Here is a 24,515-nt window from a genome sequence, read left to right as displayed (position 1 = left end):
AGCCTGGTGAAACTGATGTTAGTGAAATGCCAGAAAGTAGCAGAAGACATGGCAAAATCTTAGATCAGCTCTGCTTTTGTGGCTCCATCCAAGAGCTAGGGCCTGTTACAATATTTACATATATGCTAATTTACTTACAAAATGGAAGGGGATGTCAATTGAAAAGTAAAAATAAAAGCAACGTGTTTTGTGTTTCACAGCTGCACAGAGTACTCAGTTGTGAAGGCGACAATTTTAAGTGGTGAAACTTCCTACATCATTTGATCAGATAGGCCTGCAGGGTGCATGTTAATTAAATTAACTGCATGTCCATTGATTTGATCCTCTTTAGTGGCACCTCAAAATAAATTGTTTGGGTGTGAAGCTATAAATGGAAATAAGTGGATCCAATAGGTTCCTTTCCACTGGTAAATTAATAAGTGTTGGCCCAGATGACTTTCATAAACCACCTGATTCTTCAGATAGTGGGAGAATGAATAAAATGTATGGCAAATATTTTTTTCCCTATGCCTAAAGAAAGGTTTTACCAAATCTGGGCAACCAAGTACGTGTTTTGTTTGTAACTACAGTGATTTGAACTGGTTCAAAGTAATTGAAAGGAAAAATAAAACGATACATGAACGGTCATATTCATTTTTTTCTCTTCTCTGTTTAAGGATTATTTTCTGGGAGAAGTGAAAGAGTAAGTGCTGTATATGAAAGAAAGCTCGGAATGGATCAAGGTGATAAGATGGTGAAAGGTGAAAACCAATATAGTTGGAGGGTATTTCAAGTTTAAAACATTACTGCCCATCTACTAGCATTGAGGAAACATGCGTGGGCATAAATGTCTAGTTTTAAAGAAAGAAAAGAGTTGATTCACTCATAGGCAGTAGCAATGTGACTTATTTTGTAATAGCAAGAGCCAAGCATATGGTATTCATCATTAGCAGTAGCAACAGAAGCAGTTTCTGCCTAGCCATGGCTGGATAACACCACTCCAGCCGTTGAGCCTCACCTCGCCAGGCCCCCCACCTTCCCACTGCTGGTGGTGCCCTGGCACCACTCTGACGAGCACCTGCGGCTCCCAGCCTCCACCTATTGTCTGACATTCCTACCCCATCAGCTGCTCTTGTATCTTCTGCCTTTTGGTCCTTGTGGTCTTGTCAATAAAATACGATCCCCAAATAACTTTTTTGCCTTTTTACCTTTGTTTGCCCCATTCTCATACTACTGTTTATGAGTTCTATTAACCTGTAGGACTATTTGGTCTATCTGAGGAATCACTATGTGGCAAAAAAAGCTTTTTATTTACTTTTTCCTACCTCTTTTCTTAGGGATTGGCTGGGAGCTCGGAGACCTGAATCGAAACCTGAAGCTGTCACCTTACTGAAGTAGTGAGTAGCTTTTAAAATGTCTTTATCGCTCTTCATTATCATTATGCTTACATACTACAACAGCAGCTCTAGCATTGGGTTGATAGTCACAGCCTTCATCTGTATTTCTCTATAGCTTTCAAAATGTTCTTCTACAACACAAATGTTTGGCAATACGTCAGGATCGAGACAAATGTTTAATATCCATGTTACTAGTGGTAAAACTGAGATACAGATTGTCTTAAGCAGCTAAACCCAAGTGAATTACGCTGTGAAAGTGCTTTCCTAGCTGGGTAGCAGCCCTGTTGGATCCGTATCGCACCAGCCTATGCTGCTAGAGCGGCCGAACTTTTAGCCCTGCAGACACTTCAGTTCACTTATCAATGACCTTGGATGTGCTCTCAGCAGTTATTGTGGTGCTACGTTAAATTACACTCGAGATGAGAGGAAGTTTACAGCCATTCATATTCAGATATCAAGTTGGATGGCAAAGCTTTTATTGACTTGTGATGGATTTTGGAGTGGGAAAGCTTGAGCTCTATGCTTTATTATATTTTTAGATATTTAGAAATGGGAAATGAGACGCATGTAGATGGCACAAAAAAGAGGAGCACCTCTAACATCAAGAAAAAAACACAGATAAAAAAGTGCACAGTATCCAATTCATGTGCTACTTCCATCCCAACCATTATCACCTCTTAACGTTCTCCTTCGAAAACTTTATTCTTATGAAAAGACAGTTATTTCTCAACATCAGGCTTGCCTCTACTCATTTCTGTATTCATTTAAGTTACTCAGTGTGATGAATCTAGCGCTGGTCTGGTCTGTGAGCACTCTGTTGTTGTCCTCAAAGTTCCAATTCAGTTTGTGCTTTCTTTTTACCAAATCCTTTCATATTGCATAAAATATTGCTATGTTATGCTGCTATTAGATTGTGTCAAATCAGGAAAGTATTGGAAGCTACCATTCTTCTCAGAATATTTTAGTTAGTCGATTTCTTTATCTGTCTTAAATTACTAAGCTTCCACTCAAGTTAGAAAAGAATGGAGAACCTCATTAGTTCTGTCTCTACGTTGACTTCTAGAAATACTTGTTTGTTACTGAAAAATGAGTTTTACTTTTAGTACCACACATTTGCATGCTAACCTTCCCCCCCTAATTTTTCATATGAAATACAATGCTTCTATTTTTCCTTTCTCTTTAAAGGCTGTTTCATAATGATGATAAGACTTTGTGAATACTAATACATGTATTTTGTATTCTCTACAGTGAAGGCAACATCATTTTTGTTCTGTAAATATGTACAACAGTTTATTACTTTTATGAACTATGGGAGGAATGCAAAGATGAGAAGCTTAGTAGTTTGGTAAGAAAGCCAAGATCCAAACAATACTTCAAAGACTTTTAAAATAAATCTTTATGTCAGTGTTGACAAAACTGTGGATAATTCAGCTGAAGTAGTACCACTTGAGATGGATTTTCCATTGAGAGGCGATTTCGAAAACACAATTATATTGCTATTTGGCCAACGTGGTGTCATCTCTGAGGCCACCTAGACGCAGAGCAAGCTGAATGCTCTTGGGCTAAATTAAAGTACCAGCTTCTACTGGGAGCTGAAGGAACTCTGGAATCTCTCTAGTTTCCAAGGAAGCTTCCCACTCACGCACGATCTTACAGAGGAGCTGATGGCAGCCTAGGACTTATTCCACAGTACAATCAACCAAATCCTTTGAGGTGGGAGAATTTTTTAGCTTCCTCTAAACTTGGGTACCCAGTGAGCTGAGCCAAAGTGTTAGCTGTTGCCTGACAAAAGAGGGAAAGTCATTAGTACAAAAAATTAATAGTCTTGGGCAACTTCTTTTTTTTTTTCAGTAGGTCATTTGTCCTTTGTTTCCCTCTGATCCTTTTGCATTCTCAGTCCTTGTGAGTACTTGTGAGAAAACAGAACTGAGCAGACTTGAGTTTTAACTTGAAAAGGATGACATTCTTGGCCCAGCCTCTGTGTCCAGGTGATGCTGGATGCTCGTGTAGGACAACTCTTGTTCTGTGATCCGGCAAGTAGGGATGTAGCTTCTACCCATCAGGCCCTCAGCCTGCAATAAAGCAGGAATGAGATAATTAAGATAATAAACGAAATCAGAACTGTGATAAAGGCCGTAGAAAGTGAGAAGGGGAAGATAGGGGGAGGAGAAGAGGAAATTCACTTGCAGTTCTAAGGATGTGACTACTGATTCCTTCTTGCTCCCTTGGGATGGACATGCCATGTTTGCACTGAGTTTGCTCCTCCTGGGCCTATATTTGCTGCTGTTGTCTTAGGGAGAGGAAGAGAATGGTGGTAGAGGCTGGGGATGCTTCACTCTGCTCTGCTCTCGTCCCTGGGAAGAGGGGATGCAGCATCCTTGACTTTCAGAGTGATGGCTGCATGGGGTGGGATGGGATGAGCCCTTTGGAGATTTGGTAGGAGCAGGCAGATTTTACCAATTTCCCCTGCCAAGCTGCATACCACAAATGTGTCTGTTAGCCCTGAGAAAGAAATATGACTGCAGCTTTGTTTATAAGTGGCATAAAAACAACAGAGAATGCCAGTCAAACAGCTTTTCTAAATTATAATTTTTAACTGAAAACATAATACGAGGTCACGACTGCTGCTCTGATTTCCAGGAATTTTGTTTTTAATTCACTGATTTTTACCTCCTCCTCCCTCATGCACTTTTCCCCTTGATCAAGTTTACAGAGCAGAAATAAATCAGGAATAAGGATTCTGATCCTTAAAAGAGGAGAAGTAGATGACTTCAAATTAATTTATGGGGTATTTTAGCTCTTTGAGCAGCTTCATATTTTCCTGAGGTAAAAGGCAGGAAACCCTTTAGCTTCTGTTACTGTATTTTGGGACTTCAGCTGCAGAGCCACTTGTGAGCAGCCAAAATGGCCTTTGAGGCATATGGGTGAACACAGGTTTTAAATTAGGCATTTAAATAAAAAAAAAAAAAAAAACAAAAAACACCCTAATAACAATTCTATTAGTGCTGTAAAATTATCCCAAAGTCAAAGGTGTAGTGCTTCAATTACTGGCATCGGTAGTAGCTGGAGGAATTCATATGAACTTTGACAATTAATCTGAACTGTTTATTTAAATGGAACAATATTTGCTTTTGTTGTTTATCATGCAGATGTCCTCCCTTAGATACTTTTTTTTTTAAGGTTTTTACTGCTGCCTAATCCCTTTAAATGTACTGTATATCACATTTATGAAATGTATGGGTACCAGAAAGAAGCAGACGACTTTGTTTTTAAACAAAGACCCCAGGATAAGGGGCAATGTTTTTCCCCTCACAGGTGATGGAGTACGTACAAAGAATGCAGCGGATAATGGCAGTCCTGTCCTCTGAACAGATGGTGATGGTCCTGTTGCTAGGATAAGGCCTGAAGAATTTAGTTTTTAATTCCACATTATTTGCCTCGGTGCCATGAATATCCCTAGGTTTCCTCAGGCAAAAATACAACAAATACACAGAAAGAGAAAGAGAAGTGACATGCGGATAGAAAAGGAGACAGAGCACGGGAAAGGACCGGAGCCAGGTCAATAGAAGCTTTTGGGAAAATGTCTGCTCAGCTGTCTGCAATCACCTGGGTTTGAAAGGCAGGCAGGAAGGAAGATTGGTTTGGCATGAGAACGAGGCCTTTGATGCTTTAGATACCACAGAGAAAAATACGCATTTCTTCCCATTAGAAGTCTGTTGACTTTCCTAATTAAGATAAACGTGTTTCTGAAGAAGTTAGCTCTCACAGTACTACATTTGTAAAAACAACCATGCTTTTAAAATATATACACAGACAAGGATGTGTGCCAAGAACTAGTGCTGGTGTGGTCTTACAAATCACTTTACAGGAATATTTTTAAATCATTGCCTTATTTAAAAGTGAGCGAATTTCATTCCCTCCAGTCAATTAAATATCTAATTTCAACTCAAGTAGATAATAACTGAAGTATTTTTATATAAATGAATGAACAGTTAGAAAACTGTTAAACACACAGCCCTCAAGCATGAAAAAAATATATTCGTTTAACAGTTTTATTCTTTTATCGCTAATTTACTGCAGAGATTTTGCACTTACATCATTTTAGTTTGTTGCACCGGGGGAAAGAAACCTTATTTCAAAAAGATTAATTCAGATTGAAATTCTCAAGGATCCCTGCTCCACCTGAATTATCCCGGCTCTACCACGTTATGTATGGGGTGGACAGTGTTGATTGACAGTTGTGATTTTCCCACAATGGTTGTTTAGCTTAAGGAGCCTGTGAAAACTTCCAGTGACCCAGTCCCCATAACAAAGCACAAGCTAGATGTCAAAAACCATGGTGGATCCATAAAAGGACACAGCGCTTGTACAGAGGTGTAATGCTTGAAGTTTAAGGGATTGATTGTAATATTCTGTCCTTTCTAGGAGCCAGTACAAAGACAGACCCTTCCGAGTGACTCGGTGGAGCCTCTGTATGATTTACTGCCACTGTTGGGTGCTCTGTGATTGGTGAATGTCTTATTCAAGTTGTTGATCCTACCTCCATAGCAGTTTTGTTAACTGAGATGAGATCCACGTCATCCACTTTGTGATCTATCGCATAACAGTGTAGTGGGGGGGGAAAAAAAAAAAAGCATGACACAAACTTCTCGTGTTTTGTGGCTGAATATAAGTTGAGAAAAATCTAGATGATAGTATGTGGGATAGAAAACACACTGTGTGCTAAAACACATCATGCACGTTATTTATATATGTGTATACACATGTATAATTCAAGCCTTTAACCTGAAAAATCCACAGAACTCCATTTTATCAACAACAAAAAAGTTAGGTGTCAATAAGAGAGTTCCAAAATTTTCTCAGTTGGAACAGACACATTTGCAGGTCTCCGTACAGTTGATGTTTTCATTATGTGTCCAAAAATATTCATATATAATATGAAACAGATTAGAATTTATTGGTAATCAGCTGCTTGGGTGTCTCATTGTCTTGGAATCTTGTAATTTCCAAACGGACAAGCAATCTTATTTTCCCCTTTCTGGGCATTTCTTTCCAATAGCCCCTAAAGCTCCTTCACTTTTTATCTCAGTCTCTCTGGTGAGATTGGTGATCAGTTCATAGACTTTCTTCTCTGATCATCTTCAGTGTCTTGAAAAAAACATCCAACAATCTCTATTGTTTTCTTTCATAGCACCTCTAGATGCTACACGGCTGTTGCCAGTTCTCATTCTGCTGTGGCAGAGTGGCTTGTTCTACCACTTCCAGAGAGTTGATAGACTTTTCTTTTAGATGTCCACACGGGAGATGCCCCAGATGCAGACAGCACCTAACTACGTGGGGGACATAACTCTAAAAGTTAGAAGTCTTAGTGAGGCTACTGAGTAGACATAGTCTTCAAACTATTGCACAAAATGATGAGGTGAATTTGGTTCGCAGCCCTTCACGTGTAAATAAATAAATAATAATACCTCTGAAACTTGATCAGGGATGAAAGAAACCATTTCCTTCAGAGAGCTAGAGAAGTGGTTTCCCATGCCGTGTGCTTTATGATACACACAGAAGCCTTTGTGGCTCGTGTTGTTTATCCTTCATATTGTAAGGAGTCAGACACATGCCTTAAAATGAGAAAATGTTGTCACTTCTGACATTTATCCTTTTCTGTAGTTTGTGTGTTTCTTCTTTTAAATGCTGGCTGCTCTTTTAGAAGACTATTACAAAGAAAAACGTGTGCTATCCTTAATTCCTGGTTTGTAAAGTAGCATACACCGTTGTCTTTCTAGATTATCAGAATGGCATCCAAATTGGAAAATGTTTTATTTCTTAATCTCACCAAGATTTTATTCAAATTTCCTTGAAAATAGGTTGAATTTCCTTTGTTTTCTAATCTTAGACCATTCTTTTTCCTGCAAAAGGAAAAGGTGCCAGTGGCACAGCTACCTCATGTAATGAAACACATAGATTTCTCTTCTGCTTATTTTATTTCTCACATTCATCATTCATATTTAATGCCACAGGCATTTGACTTCTTAATTCCCTATATTGAATTGAAGAGGCATGCACAGCATGCACTCCAGTTTAATGACTTGTAATTCTTCTTCATTGATGACACACTTTTTCACCTGAAAATCTTGTGGTGCTAAACTTCCTCTCACATCTGTGATGTAGTCATCATCCTTAACAAGGTGGTGATGGCTGAAGAGTTGAATGCCTGAAAAGTGTAGGGTGCTAACCTTAAATGCCTCTTGGTTTGAGAAATATTGGCCTAAGGGGTTTTCCTGTTGATATGTATATTTTTTTTCTCTAGCCTAACCATAGCTTTTGCCTTCTCTTCTGCTGACTCTATAGTATACCTCTCTTCTTTGTTGTTCCCCCTTTGTGATCCAAATTTCAAGTAATACATAAGTCTCCCACCTTAAAATAATTAGCATTAATCTGCTGGATAGATTTGGCAATAATTTCAACCAAAATATTTCATAGACTTCAGTAGGATTAGTATAAGTATTAGTATTAGTCCTAATATTAGGATTAGTATTATAGGAACGACAAATTAAACTATCTGATATTACTACTTTGAACTAAGATAAGATGGACTAAGCGTTACTCCGAACATTATTGTTTATTTACAGACTTCTCAAAGGAGTGTCACAGTTCAGGTTACTTATTTGTAAAAACTTGAGATTTTGGAATAAAATAAGCTGTAGAACTACAAAGCGTTAAGGCCATTATAAAAACATTGCACCTTTAGAAACATTTGCCAACCCTCATAACCCTGAAGCATGGCTAGTCTTATCTTTTATTGATTTCCCAGATGGATAGGCTGAGACATTGAAGAGTTATGGTTTGCTAACTGTGAACACTCTGATAGCCAAATGCAATGTCTGTAGGAAAACTAAAATTGACACTGAATTTCCCCTCTAACTATTACAGAGAAACCTTCTGGAGAGTTTCCTTCTGACAGTTTCAGCAAAGCAGAGGAAAAGAGCACAGAGATGAAGTTGGCTGGTTATTTAAGGAGAGCATCCCTGAATGAAACCAGAAGAACGTGAAATTGTTTTACAGTTAAACTCAGTGTGGAGATGAGTAGAGTGTGGATGGAGGGGAAAAAGATTTCCAGAAGAGGAGGGCTAGGGAGGAGAACGCCTTTGGTTTGGTTCCACATGTAGGCTTCAGGCTAGGCCTTAGCTGATGAAAGCAGTGAAGAGTGTATGTAGAGTTTTTGAAACTGTGTCTAAATCTCTGTTGTGTTAGTAATGTGTTTACTGGGGTCCTCTTTCTCTTCTGGCATGAGATCTTGTAAAATCATGTACACGACCTCTGTACATGGCTTCATTGTGCCCTTGACTCCAGTGTAATAAAACCACAGCTGTCCTGCTGCGAAAAGGCTTTATGCATTGTCAGGTGTGGAGCGAAGGGGAGGAGAGGAGGGTGTTATCCAGGTAATGGTCCTTGTAACATCAGATTTTTCAGGAAATTCCAAGAAGTGGAAAAAGTTATATTTGAGTGAGTGCAATGACCATGAGAAAGTGAGTATTGTGTTGATAAACGGTGATTTAACCTTAGTCCGTGGAAGGTCTTTGAAATTTTTGTTTCTTAATATATCCTAAATACGTCTTCAAAAGAAGCGTGACCAGCAGGTTGAAGGAGGTGATTCTGCCCCTCTGCTTTCATGAGACTCTGTTTGGTTCCAGGGTCCTCAGCACAGGAAGGGCGTGGATGCCATGAAGGAGGAGGCTATGAAGATGCTCAAAGGGCTGGAGCACCTCCTGTCTGAGAACAGACTGGGGGAGTTGGGGGTGAGCAGCCTGGGGAAGAGAAGGCTCTGGGGAAACCTTAGAGCAGCTTCCAGTGCTGAAAGGGGCGACGGGAAAGCTGGGGAGGGGCTCTGGATCAGGGAGTGCAGGGACAGGACAAGGAAGAATGGTTTTAAGCTGAAAGGAGGGAGATTTAGATTAGATACTAGGAGGAAATGTTTTCCTATGAGAATGGTGATGCACTGCCACAGATCACCCAGAAAAATCATGGTTATTCCCCTCCTGGAGGTGTTCAAGGCCAGGTTGGATGAGGCTTTGAGCAACCTGATCCAGTGGGAGGTGTCCCTGCCTGTGGCACAGGGTGAAATTGGATGATCTTTAAGGTACCTTCCAAGCCAAATCATTCTATGATTATACAAAATACTAAAAAAGTATATAAGTTTATACGGTGTACATTGAAAAATATCTTCAAATATTTCAGCATGGAAGTACAAAACTTATGTCTGTGAGAGATTTCAGAGGTCATACAGTTCCAACTTTTGTCCCGAGGCAGGAGCAGCAAGAACTAAAATGCAATTTGGTTGTCAGGTGTGTTTTTTCCCCTTGGAAATTTTCTGTATTTTTATAACTTTTCAATAGTTTCATTATTTCTCCCCTCTGAAGATCTTAATGTATTTAGTGTTCTGATTTCTCTTTAGTAGTTAGAAATGTCTTAGAAAGTGGTTATTAATAAATCATTAAAGGTTTGCATCTCATTTTATTTCCTTGCTGCTCTACTACTCTGTATTTTCAATCATAGTACAAAGTCGTGCTGAAAACATAAAGAGGAATTTTTTACAACAGAATTGAATCTAAATGATGAGGGCAAACCTACAGATTTTTTTCTTTACCTGTAGTACTCTTTATTATTCAAGCTATTTGCTTAGATAAAAGATTTCTTAGCCCGATTTTGTTTTATCTCACATCTGTGGAGAAGGAATAATCGTGCATACAGGGCTTTACAAACTCTGTTTCTTGAAGAGAATATGGAGTCACTTCACCAATAGGGCTTTCCTGGGAATAGGGAATAGCAAGGTTGAATATAACACTTGATAACTACAGATATTTTCAGTAGTACCAAAGGAGGTATGGGAAGTGATGAAAAAACTTATGAAAGGTAAACGGACTATAATTCATACTAAATATCTCCCCTTGTGCAGAAGATCTTTTTAAATTACTCAGATAAATGAGCTCATTTATGGAATATTTTGTACTGCATGAACTTATATGGGCACCTGTCATGTATATATATTTTTAATACTGAACTCGTATAGATGGCTTAAAGTCCCCCTTGCCCTTTAGTAAATTTAAATCTCCCACAAAGCTGCTGTACAGTAGTCATAAAGAAACATTTATGGTTCAACATAATTTCCCTTCATTTCTTTTTCTCTTTCTTTGAAGAAAAAAAAAGGCAGTTTAAAAGTAATAAAGCACTTCCTTCTGTAAATCTTTGATCTTTTTTTCTTCCTAAGGGAAGATTAATTTGTAAATATGCTAATGGATTTGTATAATATGAAACCTTCATAAGAAAAACTACATTAGTTCATATGAATGAACACATTTATCTTATTCAATTTATAAACTAATGGCTGAGAGCATCAACACTGCGATCTGCTTGGTCTCATGTCCATAATCACTGCTTGCATTTCTAAGACAACACAGAATTTTACAAAAATAATGAATTAATTTGGACCAGTTTTGTCACCCTGGCTCTGTTTTGTTTTGGTTTGGTTTTTTTCTTTAGTTTTGATGGTGAGATTTGCTGCTGTTCCAGCCAGATGTACACCCTGCTTTGAAGAAATCCAGCGTGATGGGAATTGCACTGTGCAGACATGGCTGAGCGATCTCCTAATGAATCCTGTTGTTTCCAGCAAGGTGCTGAGCATGCCAGCTCCGTGATCGCTCAGGAGGATGCCCTCAGAAGCTGCAAGACCAAGGCTTCTGTGATAGAGAAGTGTTCATCCAGGTGACTTAAACGAGCTGAGAAGTTCACCCTAGCCAGCACCCCGCTGGCACGCTGCTGCTGTTTAGAGCTAGTGGTGGAGAACTTCAGTCCCACCTGCCTTCCCCTAATTTCTCCAGATGTTGCAACTACAGTGGAGACAAAATTGACCTCCGTGCTCCACGAAAGGAAGGGAAGGGATATGGGCAAGGTCTTCATGGGGCTAATTCACCCTCAGTGGAGATGCAGTAAAAACTAGTTCACAACGAACATTCTGCTCTTCCTACTCTTAGCTACATCCTGGGTGCCTTCAGATGTTGCAGAGTTCCCCTCCTCTTCTCCTTTTGCTCCCTGGGCCCAGATTTCACCTCCTTCTTTGCTCTTTCCTTGCTTTGATTTATTCTGGTGTTTAGCTGAGAAGTCACGGAGGGTGGAGACTTGCTTCCAGCCTTCCTTGCAGGTCAGGCCATGGGACATCTATAGAAAAAGGGGTGGGAGCAGTGATAGAGACGACATGGAAATGATGGGTAGACTCTACTCTAGCACGCCCTTTTCTTTCTGCCAATTTCTCTTTATTATTTAATTTTCTCCATACTCCTCTCCTGGCTTCCCATTGCCTCTGTCTCTTCCGTTACCAAACACCACCAACAGAGACTTGGCGCTGTGTTGAATCGAGCAGATCTAAATCTCTGTGTCCATGTGTCGATAGGGCAGGGCTGTGCCGTCTAATTGCATGGTCACCCTGTGGCACCTGATTGCAGAGGGAAATGGCCATCTTAGGCATAGGCTTATCTTTCTGCCTCTCCACCAGGTAGAAATCCATGTGATTTGGTTTTAATCCCTTAAATGTATGGCATATATTTTAAGGGGAAAAAAAAAAGTGTAGGGAGGATTTAAATTGATCTTGAAGTTAGCCCTAGTTTTGATCCAATTTTGTCTGCGCAATGAAGCTTAGTGCCGGAGGAGTCTAAGTGGTGACCCTGATCTAAGCTTGATACAGGAATTTTTCCATATTGTAGACCTGGATTATTAAGGTAAGAATAGATATCTTGAACTTCAAGCCAGCATAGCCAATGAAGGACTTGTTTGATGTGCTCGCAGGATGCAGCGCCGAGGAGGTGTGTTGTTAGCAGCTTCAGCAGTGGTGTTTTCCCAAGGGCTGACAGATTTGTGTCCGGCTCCATCGCAGGGCTTTTATCCTGCTAGCCGTAAACAAAAGGTGTGCGTTTCTTCAGGCATGGAGCTTACCAAGACGCCTGCCTGCCTTTGGCTACCTCCCTTGTTTGATGCTGTCGTGCTTTGGATAAGAATAGAATCGTAATGCGTACCTTCAGGCTGCAGAAGCACGAAGAAGGGGATCCACAGCTGATTTCTGATGGGGGTGGGTGGGGAGGAAGTGTCAAACACTGCTCGGAATAGATGAATATTATAAAGGAAGGCCTGGAAATATCAGAAATAAGAGAGATTTGAATCTCTATTTTTTTTTCTTTTTTTTCTCTCCAGGAAATTCTTTCTAGTTCTTCTCAATAACAGTGGGAAAGGAGGGCGAGCAGAGCAAAACTGGTGGGAGAGACTAAGCAGTTGTAATGAACAGAGCTTCAGACATAATCTTGCAATTTGATAGAGTCTGTTCTCTTTTGAAAAGAAAAGGGGGGGTGGATTGGTGAAGGGTGGTTTAAGCTTTTCTCTAGCAAAGTTTTCTTCCTAACAGTCAAAAATAATAGAAAGTAGACACAGAAGAGATCTGTTAATTGATCTTGTCCATATCTTGCCCAACACAGGGTTATTCCCTGCAGCATATTTACTAGTGCTGAGTTCAGCTTTGTTTTTCAAACCTCCACAGTGACAATCTCCTGAGGGAAGTGGTGAAAGCCTGACTCTACAGCCTACTACATCTCCTTGTCGATCTGCTTTGCAGAGGGAAACTCTCACAACCAGGAAATATTTTCTGACGTTCAGCCTACTCCCCCCCCCCACCTCCCCCGGTTTTTGGTTTTTTTTTTTTTTTAAATTCTGTCTTATTAATTCTATTTATACTCTTCTGTATCATCCAAAATAATGTCCTCCCAGCAAAGCCACAAGGTAGCTTATAACACCAAAAGGCTGCATCTTTGAGAAAGAAGAGCTATACTCATGCTCTCTTGAAGTTAATGCATAATTTTAGCTACCTGACCCATTACTGGCCCAGAAATCTTTGCTAAATAACTCCCTTACCTGCAGGTAGAAGTTTTGAGTTAGATTATCTGCATTTTCCTTGCCTCTAAAATTGAGGTATCCTGTGTGAATAAAAAAAAACAGCAGTATAAATTCTAGCATTTAAAAATTTCCTTTCTGATCTGGATCTTTTTTTCTTGCTTCACATCATCAATTGATGCTTGCCTGCAAAACGTGTCCTTTTTCATTGCCTTTTTCTCCCCCTGCCCTAATCTTAGCACTAGATCATGATTTGGTCAGGGTCCTATTTAAATAGTTTTGGGGTTGCCAACATGGTGTGTTCTGATATTCAGATCTCATAATCCAATTTTGAAATTAAAGAGCTTGGGGCAAAAACACTCGCACAACTGAAATGCATATTTTTGAGCTCTGAGACATTGTTTTCTTAAAAAAAAAATACACAAAATCTCCTCTTTCTCTTCCCAATTTGCATAACAAATGTCATGCAGGAAATTTTCCTTCTTACCTTGTGCCCCATGTGAGTACAACAGACAACAGAAACTTAAGGTAGAGTATGATTTCAGGCAAGGTATCTGAATTCTAGCTGAAAACAGAAAATGTGCAGAATGGTAACTGATTTATAGTGCCTCATTTACTGTCTTAACAAAATGATGTTCTCTGTATTCCCAACAATAAAAGCAACAGCAAGGAAAAAAATAAGTCCTTCCCTTGCCCACTTCGCCACCCCCCCAAGATTTTTCTCCCCTCTGCCCAAGCCATTATTTTAAGTTTCTTGGTATTAAACCTAAAGGTTCATCAACTCACATCTTTACAGCTCTGTCTTTCTGTATACAGGACCCTGTCTGCCTGTTTCCTCTATTGCACTATTTTGTTTGTACTACTGTAATCATTTTGCTGGCCCAGATCTGTGTGGGTGTGCTGGCAGCTTTACAACAAAGTTACATGGGAACTGAGTTAAGGTTGAATATTTATTAGAAGAAGCCATCTGGCGTCAGGCTGTCTGTACAGGGGGGCTTATTTCTTTAGTAGTCTCTCCTTTTTCTTTTTAGCTCTTCCTCCCTCTCTCTCCGTTTCTCATTTACACACCGCATATATGTGAAAAGTGGAACACACATCTTGACATATTGATTTGATTCTTGATATTTATAGCAATTAACCCTGCTCATGTGATTATCCTCATCCCCTCGTCCCATACCTCTCTCTCTCTCCCCCTGTCTTTCCCCGTGGCGGGGGATGTTTGGGGCTGGTTCCCGCGGTGGCAGCCCCACGGATGCTGCAGGGCTCCCACCGCAGACCCTTGCCGCTCGCGTTCTTTCCCATAGGCTCCAGGCAGCTATAGCTTAAACATTCCTCTCCTGCTCCTTCCACACTTTCCCTCCTCCAGCTCGTGAGCTCATAAAAGAATGCTGCGCTCCGAAAACTCCCGACTCACCATATTAAACAAACTAGCCAGCAGAAGGGTGTCCGTGCTATTTCACCATTTGTATGACACAGCCAGGCTTCAAAGTGCAGCACTAAATTGCCAAAAGATGTTTACTTTACTTGCTTAAGAGCTCCTCGTAATTCAATTGTTCTCTCTCCTGCAGTAGAAACACACATGCATCCTGAGACCTGTGCTCTTACGAGCTATCACCATATTTACCCACGGGGTTTCCTCCGTTGTTTTTTGCAGAGCAGTTGACATTTTTTTTTCCCTGGGATCTTATGGCTCAAGGTAATTTGTCTTTTCTGCAAAAAAAGACAAAAAGAAAAGGGTGCTCAACTGCAAGGACCTTGAAAGATACAGCTGCCTGGCTTCCTTTGGGCTTTTCTCCCCCCATGATAGAAATTTAGTGGTTTTTTTCCAAAATAATTTCTTTTTTTTTTTTTTATCATGCATGAAGCTGGACATCCAAAATTGACGGTCACCTTGGAAAAACCTTGGCCTATTTTTCCTAGCAGGCTAGGGAAGCTGTTACAGTCTAGCTGGCAGCCCTTTCCCACTGTTCCTGACTTTTGTAAGTTAATATTCCGACCTCGCAGCCTTGCGTAACCTCCTTGTTCGTCGGTGTGGTGGTTTCGGTGGCAATGCCAGGTGGGAAAAGAGGAGCGTTGGGCAGCAGAGATTCTTTCCACTGACAGAAACAGTGAGTCACTACTACCCTGTGATTATTCCCTGGCTTTTTTTGCAAAAGGCTGCCTGCAGGGATGAAAGGAAAGTCCTTTCTCCGTGACCTATGCTGGAGGTTAGCAGCCAACCAAGCTCCAGCAAAGGATAATATGTGGGCTGACTTTGAGCAGCGTAAAGCAGGGAATGAGGGCTGTGAGCCATGGTATCTTGAAGGACACAAGCTAGGAGAGATGGTGCTCCCATCTTCAGCCTCCTACTATTTTTCCAACGACTGCTGTCCCACGATACCGCTGGTTGGATGATTGGCAGTATTTTCTCTCCTCCCCCAGGTAGTGTCTCTTGCCTTGTCATTTCATTTTCTATGTTTAATCTGGGAAAGAAAAAATAAAGATTTTTTTTCCATGCAGTGTGCTCGGATGGCTGAATAACAGTGCTGCTTCTCCGAAAAGGATAAGGAGTGGACCAGAGAGGTGTCCCAGTGTGGGAGCCATGGAAGAAGGAGGAGGTTGCTGTGAGGGATGTATGGAAAGAGGTAACTGCTGAGCTGACCTTCCTGTCCTCTAAGTTTAATTGAAAGGGGTTGCTCATCTTCACTAGCTCACAGTTATTCCACAATTATGGAGAGACGAAAGACAAGTTCTCTGGTGAGCACTAGTGATCTTATCTTCTGACCCTCTAGCAAAACGAGAGAGGAAGAAGGTGAACCACATCGGCTTTGTTTTACATGCCCTACACGCGATGAAGCAAGCCCTGGATATGAAGCCGATAGAGACTTCATTGCCCAGCAGAGCAGAAGAGCTGTGTTTAAGCCATTGGGCAAGAGACATTGACTTTATTACTGCTTATTCTCTTTGTCCTTTGGCAAGATACTTAAGTGATCCTCCCTCACTTCTTAAAGCATAACAATAATTACCTTCTTTTAGAGGTATTGCAAATTGAAAATCCCTATTGGTAGTAAAAGCCCCTAAGACGCTTAGAAGAATTATTATGCCAAGGTGTATAACTTAGTCTCCCTTTTCAGACTTGGATGTCTGACAGCTATTCTTTTTCACTGATACAGAATCTATTTTATGCACGAACGAACAGGCTGAACTGTTAGTTACTGGTTTGAAGAAATATTAAAGAGGGGTCTGAATTCAGTTATTCTTTAAAGCTTGTTGCACTGATCAATTCTCCATTTGCTCTGGACAGGCAGTGTAGGTATTAATCTCCAGTGAAATATGTCAGTCCTCGCTGTAGGTTGGTATTACACAGACCAGACCAGATAATGCTTGAGCAAGGACAGTAACAGAACAGCAGCTTCTGATGAGGGTGAGAAAGCAGCCGTGAGACAGGATGAGTGATCGGGATGGAGCAAGACAAGAGAGAACATCGGTGCCAGATTGAGCATGTTAAGCAGTGAGTATGTCACCAATTAAAATAACCATAAAAAGACAGACATTCCTCACTGACATAACTCGTAACAGATCCCGAGCATTGCGTTACCTTTCAGCAGAGCTCAGTGAGGAAGCCGTGGCCCCAGCAACGTGTAGCTCTGACCTGGAAAAGGGACAGAGAAAAAAAACCTTGTTCTCGTCTCCCTTCACAGACCACACCATCTCATAATTGTTACTCTTGGCGATGGCCCTTCTGAGGCTCTTTCTCCAGCTTTAAACTTTTCTCAGCTTTTCAGCAATCCCTTTTCTGGTGTCCCTCTCCCTCTGTTAGCACAAATGCTCTCAAAGTCTAACCCTTTTGGCTGATTTAGGGGGTAGCCCACAAAGCTGGCAGCTGGTAGCTTCACCTTCCATCTCTCCTGTCCTATTCAGATATCAGAGCTGGCCCACTGTGCTCCAGGCATGGATACGGAACTCCTCCAGAGCAGAGGTGAGGGGAGACAGAGATGCAAACCAAGAAAGCAGGATCACCTAAGGCTTTCTATTTGCCTCCTTGGAGTAGACCCCACAGTCCTTTGCTTAAAAAGAATTACACTTGGGAAACCACCAAGGAGTTAATTTGAGGTATAAGCAGAAAGTAAAGGAGTATGTGTTTCAATGTGTGCTTTCAAGCTGACAAAGAACTTGGTTTTCAGTTTCAGAAGTGAGTAAGCTCCAAATATTTGTCTGCTCTGATCTCTCCAGGTAGTCATTAAAAAGTTTCAGTTCAGCCCTTTCTCTGTTTATAAACAGTGCTCAAATCTACCTGTGGGCAAATTTATTACATCGGTTTTCAAAACGTACCAGTGTAAAAATGCTGATGTGTATTTGAATGAAAAATACAAGTTGAATCATAGTAACAAAGTAAAATATAGACTTCAAAATATGAATGCAAGCACTGTGATTTATCTTGAAAAAGGAGATGAGTATCTGAATTGTAGTAGGAACACTTGGCACGCTGTGATGGAGCAAACTCATCCTCCCAGCCCAATGGTTAGTCAGAGAAAGAGCCAAGCGATACCTTCTAAATAACTATGTGAAAATCCTCATTTTGCAAGAGGAGGATGACGATAAGACAAAAGGGCATGTAGTTTGAATGTTTAAGTATGAAATATATCATATCATTGATACCAAATCCAGTATATAATATCCATATTCTGTTCTAGTGAAGAATTTTTACAGCAATTAAATTTCCTTAGGATCCCAAAATTAAAGCGTTCAGACCTTACCGTTCTCTTATGCTACAGCCTCGGACCAAGCAGCTTTTAAATGTTTTTCGTTTTGCTTTCTTTTATGTGTTTTTTTAATATAATCTATATGAGCTGCTTTGACATTGACTCCCTCCTCACAGCAGTCTGCCTCTTTAACCCTTGCCCATGGGTTCAACCTACAAGTAGGGTAGAAAAGCATCGCGTATCAGGTGTGCGGTTGTGCTAGAGGTACAACTGCACACAGGTGAGCGCACACACATCCCCAAGATCTCTCTCTACCTTTTTATCCTTTGTGGCTATGAAAAGCTGATGCTCTCATTTGGGAAAGGGGTTTATTACGTATTTTCCAGTATAGCTAAAGCAGGCACACTATCGAGAAGATACATGTGTCAGAGGGATTTATGCTGCTTCCCCGGTACCTCAGAGAAACTCAGCCGCTTGAATCAGGCTGCATCAGCCCCAGATACTCTGCTTATGAAAGAGCATATGGTTTAAAACCCAAACTCTTCTCTCTACTGCTCATTTAGTCAAGCAAAGTAATTTTTATTGTTGTTTCTTGACTTTTTCTTTTCAGACACAATTCCTCCAGGCTATGGTTATTTCAACAAAAGAGAGAGGAAGGGCTCAGCTAGTTACTCTGTGGCTTTCTGGTGAGCAAATAAGAAATACTCTAACAGTTTAATAATGATAATCTCCAAATAGTTCATAACGGCATTAAGGGTAATTAATGACATTTGAATGGTAAGAGTACTTAATCCCTAGGGAAATGTGATAGCCACAATTTTATTTACATCTCAAGTTGTTTCAAAGGTAAAGCGGGGAAAAAATAATCTGTTTTTAACACTGTTTTTGTTCTTGCGCACTTTCAAATTTTATGTTAATTTATTATAAGAAAATAAAAATAATAGAGTGTTCGCTAATAACAAAAGCTGCATTCCATGTTAGATCCAGCATTAGGTTAAAAATAAAGAGCAACTCTTCTGCGTTTCCTGTGGGGATTAAGATTTTCTGAAAATTATAAATCACCAGTGATACTGTGGTTTACAAAGAAGGATAACTTCTTCTAAAGACCCACATATTTACATTTAAAAAATATTTTTCATAGCCTTTGGAGCCATTAAAAGAACTTAAATAATTTTGATGATAAATACTCTGTACTGTAGCTTTTATGTTGTGGTAGTGCTTTCTATTTTTTCTTCACACAACTGACCTCGCTAAACCTTTGAAAAATGCTGTTACATCCTTTTACGTTTTCACTATTTTACAATGAGGGGAAAAATAACTCCTGTGATAGTCTGCAAGATAATGCTTGAACTAGCCTGATTCAGATGTTTAGGTTTGGAAAGTCAACAGAAGGAAAAGGCTCTCGTTGACCTTGGGGTTTGAGAATAAATAGGATAACACCTGATTCAAGACAGGAAACTTTAGTTGGGGTAAATATACAGAGCGAACCAGTGAGTGTCAATCCAGTTTAGCATTTGAATGCAGCCTCTGCTCTTTTGGTTATGCTCTTGAGCCTGTTTCTACTTTTGGCTTTTACATTCCACAGAACTTCTGTAAAACCAGCAGGGACAGTGCTAATAAATTTATAATGTTGTTTTGTATTTCTGAACATAGTACCTCAGTAATTAAGTGAAATATTTATGATGAATATAAAACAATGCAAATTCATTTGTTTGCCTGAAAGCTAGCTTGTTATTTATTTAGATTTATCTTTGAATGATTCTTTAAATTGAATCACAGTATGAATGAGAGTGATATTTAAAGCAGAGAAAATTTGCTATAGTGTATTGATGCATTACATTGTATTATCTAGTATTAAAGCTATGCAGGAGTTGATTAAAAAAAAACCAGGAAACCGAAAAGCTTTGACCTAAAAAGCATTCTTCGGTTTTCTTTTTTCTTGCAGAAACTCTACAAGCTAATTTTTAAACAGCTGAAATCTCTAACAAACCTTATGCTTTATTATTGCTACTTGTAAAGATGTAAACTGGATCTTGAATTACAGGACAGGTAGGAGGAGGTTCAGCATAATGTGGTCTAATTTTTGCCTCAGCCGGCTGTATTTTGCTTCCTGGGCTTCTCCTTACAGTATTTTTTGTCATTTACTAAATTCAATTCACTAACCAATTCTAAACCCATGAATGTAGTGACCTGTGAACGGAAATGTCTGTGCAAAGTGTCCCTATGTTGATGATTATGAACTAAATTGTTTACTTCAGTTGGACTTTATTTTCTCCTTCCCTAAGTAAAAATTATCTTCCAAAAATAACTTCCTTTACAAACTTATTACTGTTGTTCTCCTCATCTTTCTGTTTGACAGTCATCATGTTTCTGTCATGACTAAGGAATGGCTCTCTTAACGTAAAAAGATATTTTGTTTTGAAGGTATTACATGATAAAGTGTTGTACATCCATTAATAAAACTAGCTATATATAGCATTTTATCTTTAGAGCTTATTGTGGCCTTTCAGTACTTAAAGGGGGCTTACAAGAAAAGTGGGGGAAAACTTTTTGGCAGGGCCTGTAGCAATAGGAGAAGGGGTTAGGGTTTTAAACTCAGAGAGGGAGAGGTTTAGACTAGATCTTAACAAGCAATGTTTTATGGTAAGGGTGGTGAAACAGTGGGACAGATTGCCCAGGGAGGTGGTAGAAGTCCCATCCCTGGAAACATTCAAGGATGGGTTGGAGGGGTCTAAGCAACCTGATCTAGTCGAAGATGTCCCTGCTCATTGCAGGACTAGAGGACCTTCATGGTCCCTTCCAAACCAAAACCGTTCTATGATCTAACTCTGAATGACTCACTAATGCACTGAGAAATCATTGAGACTCATGGTGGGAAGATTTCCCTAAGATGTTAGAAAACTTTAGTGGTGGATGGTATGTACCTACCTTCTGTTTTTTGTTTGATCTTGATTTTCCCAAAACAACTATAAGAGATCAAAGGTGACCAACTCTTACATGAGTTAACAAAGTACAACTCCTATAGAGTTCTATCTTATTGCCAAGTCTACAGCCAATACCTGGGTGCTTGGTGAAACATGGCTATTACTCGGAAGATTTATTTGGTAAGGGATGTTATTTCTCAGCCTTGTCATCATTTAACTTTTATTTTATGGGCATACAAATTGATTTTAATACAGCTTTGTTTCATTGCAGGAAGGCACTACGCTGCTATGCTCAGGACAAGAGCAGGGCTCTTGGACATTGACAAAAGCAGAGACTGGCGTTTTTACCTTACGGTGTCCTGTGTTGCCACCAAATGCAGTGCCACGAGAACACATGGACTGTGATCCATGAGCAGCCGAGGATGCAGGAATGAGCCATCTGTGACAGTGCTGATCCGCAGTGCATTCGGCCCAAGGTGAAGGTAGGAACCTGCAAGGATCTGCAGGTTGACATTTCTGTTTGTTGGCTTCCCAATAGCTCAAAGAGGGAGAACATTAGCAAGGTGTTATGAGATACCAAGTCAAAGACAAGCTGAGCTGGTCAGGAGTAGAACAAGGAGTTTTGAATGACTCTTATCAACGTCTTCCAGAAAGTTTGGTTTTGGTTTTTTTTTTTTTAAGAGAAAAAAAGCAGCTTAGAATCAGCAAGACTTCCATATCTGCTTTTATTTTGTCAGTGACTATATTTTATTTTTACTCCTCTTGTGCCTTATTATTGGTAATTTTGTCTATTAATATGTATATCACCTGTGGACCACCAACAACATAAAAGATAGCCATTAACTTTAAGATCTAAAAGGATAAATTTTCAATACATCAACTGTGCCTGCTGCTTAATTTCTGGGCTCTTAGAGAACTATTTGAAGCATGCTATAAACATAGGGGATGGCTCAGTAAGTTTAGCTGGCTTGAAAAGTGCTACTGTGCGTTACTAAGGGAATGCTGTTTAGACTCTATTGCTGCATATATTTTTTTGAAAACAATTTCCTTTTTGGAAATTCAAATCGGTCGTTGTAGTCCAATGTCATAGTAGAGCTGTGAAGTCAAAGAGTAGGCCTCCAGTGATGCAGAAACGATTAAGCACGGCAAAAGGGAAATGAGTTCTGTGCTGTAACATTTATTACTGAAGAAATTTAACTTGTGGTTATGCCTTAGAAAGTTAAAATCCAGACCGGAAGAGTAGTCTTTGTCTCTCCTCCCCTTCCTCAGTCGAAAGGATTTGCTGTACTTTCCTTCTTTTCCTGGTTCAGATGATGATGTCAGCCTCAAGAAGTACAGCAATGGTCCTCTCATTCTTCAAGTCTCGGGGGCATGAAATTTTCAGCTCTCTTCATTTTTAAAATATAAAAATTTATTTCTCCTGATGAATTCCCCATGTTGAGAGATTTAAAGAAATATATGAAGCACATACATAATGAAGAACAAGCAAACATTCCCACTCTCTCAATTACTTTTGATTAAAAAAAAAAAGAAAAAAAAAAAGGCATTTTTGAGCAAATCTCATCATTTGAGGTCTGCATCAATGCTTTAAAGCTCTGTGCCGGCAGTGCCGTGGAGGTAACAGGGTGTGCTGTGGAAAGGCATGGCAGCAGGAGTCCTGCATTTGTCTCAGTCCAGCTTCAGAAAGAAGGCTAAAAAAACCCTCTTTGAAGGGATATTTTGGTTAACGTTACATTTCCTGATATTCCCGGATTATGCATACAGTAGAGTCAACAGAGTATTCAAAAATTCTCAAAATAGAACTCAAAATGCTCAAAATAGGACGTGAGTAGTACAAACAGCATTCAAATCAGAAATAGCTTGTGCTTGGCTCCTCACTATTCCCGTAGTGGGGCGGCAATGGCAACAAGGCTCAGAGCCATGCTGGCCACCTTTAGAGCCGTGCTGGCCACCTTTAGAGCTGTGCTGCTCCTCTGGACTCCCCAGACACGCACCATCTCACTGTGGCACCCGGCTCCATGGTTTGTTTAGATTTCCTAGCCTTTTTGTTGATATTAATAATAATGCTTCTCTATTGGGTTTAAGCAGACATACAAAGTTTTTACCTTGGCTTCCTGCTATCATTTTAGAAAAGTGCTTGGAAAAGGCCTACGAGATGATTAAAATACATGTATTCTGAGGGAAATAAATGTTAAAAATGCAATTGTTTATGCTAATGACTTAAACTCGTTATAATCTTCAGAAAGGCTTTTGCTACTCACCTCTGCAGTGTGTTTTTATGTATGGGATTACTAGTTCTCCCTTGCATCCCCCCAAAACGCCCCACCAACCCAACACTAAAGCAAACCCACACTGATGTTAGTAGAATCATTGCCTCACTCCTAAGATGTGTTTCTGTGCTGCGGTTGAAAGTGTTGGCAAAATAGCTAGCTAAGCATTCTTGGATTTTAAACCACAAAAGACTGATTGTGAGTCCAATACTCACTTTTCAAACTTGGGAGGAATCTGATTTTGACCTCAGAAAATGCACAGTGTCTGTGCTCGTTCTCATGTAGAATTTTTTCTTTAAGAGAGACTCCATTGAAATACCATGGTGTGATGTAATAGTGACTCCTTTTTTCTCTCTCTCTTTTTTTTTTCTTGGCTTTTCAGCAGTTGCAGATCATGACCTAAAACTGGTAACCTTCCAGAACTGACTCTGGGTCTGCCCATGATAAAATAGATTATATGTAATGGACAGCTTTGCTTCGATAAATAACAATATTATCTGCCTTTGTAGAGATGTTAATAATTAGGAGCTTCCTTGTGTGATGTAACTTTTGTTTAGGAAGAGAGAATTTATATTGACTGGACTGTTCAATTTTTTGTCGGTTGATAGGCTTTAATAGACACATGTCTTTTTTTGGATGTTGTAAATCTGGCAGCGATCCCACCTAATTGCAGAGATCAGGTGGATCAAGTGGGCTCTTTGAAGCACAAGAGTATGTCCCCAACCCACCAGGATTTAGCAGGGATTGATAGGTGTTTTGGGTAGGATCCTGAGGAACAACAAAGCACTAGGGGAAAAGTGCAGGGTACTGAAAAACCCATTGCTGTGCAAGGAGGCATGCCCAAGTGTTGCCTTAGTAGGACACAAATGGATATTATAACTGGTTGCTAGCAGACCGTAAGACATAAAACCAATATAAATGATAGCCAGACTATGTATAGGGCTAGTAGGGGAGTCATGGTAATGATGAAGAATGGCAAAGAATTAAAAAATCAGAACAACTCTGAAACCAAATTTTACCTAGAAATTAAAATGCAGATAATTTCATTGTTCTTATTGACTTTCTGAAAGCCACTTGCACCAACAGAGTTTTATCTCTACATATAAGTGGAGATTAGTTACCATGCCGGTAACAAAAATTTGCTGTGATTATAAAGTGACAATAATTTTTAGTGAAAATTGAAGTCGTTTGGGTCTCAATCCTACAAACAGTTTTATGCTTGTGTTTAGTTAGCGTTAATGTCTCTAAGTAGTGCCGTGAGGGATCCTATTGATAAAAATGGTGCTGCTCAACCAGGGTACAGCTAAGCATATAAACATCGCCTTGCAGGATTAATGC

General features: G+C 39.9%; 2 long non-coding RNA genes across 3 annotated transcripts; one reads left to right on the top strand and one right to left on the bottom strand.

Annotated features, from left to right (window-relative positions):
- Positions 1-8,099: 8,099 nt before the first annotated feature.
- On the bottom strand, positions 8,100-14,851 carry LOC128852587 (uncharacterized). 2 transcript variants are annotated; one of them, XR_008450559.1, is made up of 5 exons: positions 14,716-14,851; positions 13,789-13,866; positions 13,323-13,384; positions 12,437-12,548; positions 8,100-11,585 (listed from the first exon to the last, which is right to left on the bottom strand). It is a non-coding gene; the product is annotated as an uncharacterized LOC128852587 (long non-coding RNA). The 2 variants fall into 2 exon arrangements; XR_008450560.1 differs by lacking the exon at positions 13,789-13,866.
- A 1,875-nt stretch (positions 14,852-16,726) lies between these two features.
- On the top strand, positions 16,727-18,670 carry LOC128852570 (uncharacterized). Its single transcript, XR_008450524.1, has 3 exons — positions 16,727-16,791; positions 17,202-17,259; positions 18,594-18,670. It is a non-coding gene; the product is annotated as an uncharacterized LOC128852570 (long non-coding RNA).
- The last annotated feature ends 5,845 nt before the right edge of the window (positions 18,671-24,515 follow it).

This window comes from Cuculus canorus, chromosome 6 (assembly GCF_017976375.1).
Source record: "Cuculus canorus isolate bCucCan1 chromosome 6, bCucCan1.pri, whole genome shotgun sequence".
Lineage (NCBI taxonomy): Eukaryota > Metazoa > Chordata > Aves > Cuculiformes > Cuculidae > Cuculus > Cuculus canorus.
This window is presented reverse-complemented; position numbering and strand designations above follow the sequence as displayed.